The sequence below is a fragment of the Mandrillus leucophaeus genome, unplaced genomic scaffold (genome assembly GCF_000951045.1).
Source record: "Mandrillus leucophaeus isolate KB7577 unplaced genomic scaffold, Mleu.le_1.0 Scaffold595, whole genome shotgun sequence".
Lineage (NCBI taxonomy): Eukaryota > Metazoa > Chordata > Mammalia > Primates > Cercopithecidae > Mandrillus > Mandrillus leucophaeus.
In genome coordinates, this window is record NW_012106419.1 from 1,670,585 (window position 1) to 1,673,186 (window position 2,602).

Consider the following 2,602-nt stretch of genomic DNA (forward strand, 5'->3'; position numbering starts at 1 on the left):
CATGGTGTAGTCCCAGCTAGTTGGGAGACTAGAGTAGCAGGAGGACTGCCTGAGCCTGGGAGGCTGAGGATGCTGTGAACTATGATTGCACTGCTGCACTCCAGCCTGGGTGACAGAGTGAAACTCTGTATCTAAAAATAAATCTAAAATAAAAATAAAAATTTTAAAAGGCTGAAATAATACCAAGTGTCTTTTCTGACCATGAAATGAAACTAGAAATCTATACAAAGAAAACTAGAAAATTCACAAATATGTAGAAGGTAAACACCATACCCTTCTTTTTTTTTTTTTTTTTTGGGATGGAGTCTCACTCTGTTGCCCAGGCTGGAGTGCAGTGGTGCGATCTCGGCTCACTGCAACCTCCACCTCCCGGGTTCAAGCTACTCTCCTGCCTCAGCCTCCTGAGTAGCTGGGATTACAGGATGCGCCACCATGCCTGGCTAATTTTTGTATTTTTAGTAGAGACGGGGTTTCACCATGTTGGTCAGGCTGGTATTCGAACTCCTGACCTCAAGTGATCGCCTGCATCAGCCTCCGCAAGTACTGGGATTATAGGCGTGAGACACCGCACCACCCTTGCCATTTCTACTGAACACATTACGGGAAATTCTAGTCAAAGCAATTAGACAGGAAAAATATATAAAACGCACACAAATCAGAAAGAAAGAAGTAAAATTATCACAGTGACATGATCTTATATGTAGAAACCCTAAAGATTCCAAGGAAAAGCTGTTAGAACTAATAAATGAATTCAGCCAAGTTGCAAGATAAAAATAAACATGCAAAAGACAGATCTGCTTCTATACACTGACAACGAGCAAACCAAAAAGGAAATTAAGAAAACAATCTCATTTACAATAGCATTAAAAAGAATAAAACACTTGGGAATAAACTTAACTAAGGGGGTGAAAAATATGTACATTGAAAACTATAAAACATTGCTGGAAGAAATAAAGAAGACCTAATAAATGGAAAGACATTTGTGTTCATGGAGTGGAAGACTTAATATTGTAAAAATGTCTGTATTACCCAAAGCAATCTACAGATTCAATGCAATCCCTTTCAAAATCCAAATGGCTTTTGTTTTTGTTGGAGAAATGGGAAAAACAATCCTAAAATTCATATGAAGCCACAAAAGACCCTGAATAGCCAAAACAATCACGATAAAGAACAAAGCTGGAGTCCTCACACTTCCTGACTTCAAAACAAATTACAAAGCTATGGTAATTAAAATAGTATGGTACTGGCATAAAGACAGACACATAGACCAATGGAACAGAATAGAGGGCCCAGAAATAAACCTATGCATGTACGGTCAAATGATCTTTGACAAGGGCGCCAAGACTACACAATGGGGAAAGGACAGTCTCTTCAACACATGGTGCTGGCAAAATGACATCCACATGCAAAAGAATGAAGTTGGACCTTTATCTTATGCCATACACAAAAGTCAACTCAAAATGGATTAAAGACTTCAGCATAAGACCTGAAACTGTAAAAAGCCCAGAAGAAAACACAGGGGAAAAACTTAATAACATTGGTCTTAGCAATGATTTCTTGGATATGACACTAAAAACATAGGCAATGAAAGCAAAAATAGACAAGTGGCACTACATCAAACTAAATAGCTTCCCTGCAGCAAAGGAACAGCACAGTGAAAAGGCAACCTAAAGCATGGGAGAAAATATATGCAAACAATATATCCAATAAGAGAATAAGATCCAAAAAATATAAAGAACCCTTACAATGCAGAACAAAAACAAAAATCAAACCACAACCCAAAAAACCTGATTAAAAAATGGTCATTTGCAACCACTGAAGTACAGAAAAAAATAAAAAATGGGCAAAGGACTTGCATAGATATTTCTCTAAAGACATACAAGTGGCCAACAGGTATATGAGAAGATGCTTGACATCACTAACCATCAGGGAAATGCAAATCAAAACCACAATGGGATATCACTTCACACCTATTAGGCTGGCCACCATCAAAAAAAGAAGAAAAGTAAGTTTTGCCTAGGATGTGGAGGAACTGAAATGCTTGTGCATTGTTAGTGAAAATGTAAAATGGTATAGCTGCTGTGGAAAACAGTATGGAGTTTCTGCAAAAAGTTAAAAGTAGAACTACCATGTAATCTAGCAATTCCACTTCTAGGTATTTATGCAAAATAACTGAAAACAGAATCCTGAAGAGCTATTTGTACTCCATGTTTACTGCAGCACTATTTACAATAAGCAACTGAAACATCCATTGACAGATGAATGGATAAAGAAAAAGTGGTCCATGCATACAATGGAATATTATTCAGCCTTAAAAAGGAAAGAAATTTTGACATGTGCCACAGCATAGATGAAGGATATTATACAAAGAGAAATAAGTCAGTCACAGGACAAATAGTGTATGATTCCACTTACATGAGGTATCTAATGCAGGCAAACTCCACTTACATGAGGTATCTAAAGCATAAAGCAGAATGGTGGCTGCCAAGGGTTGGGAGAAGGGGGAAATGAGGAGTTACTGTTCAATGAGTCTAGAGTTTCAGTCAATGAAATGAAAAAATTCTAGAGATTTGCTGTACAACAATGTGCAATATAGATAAGA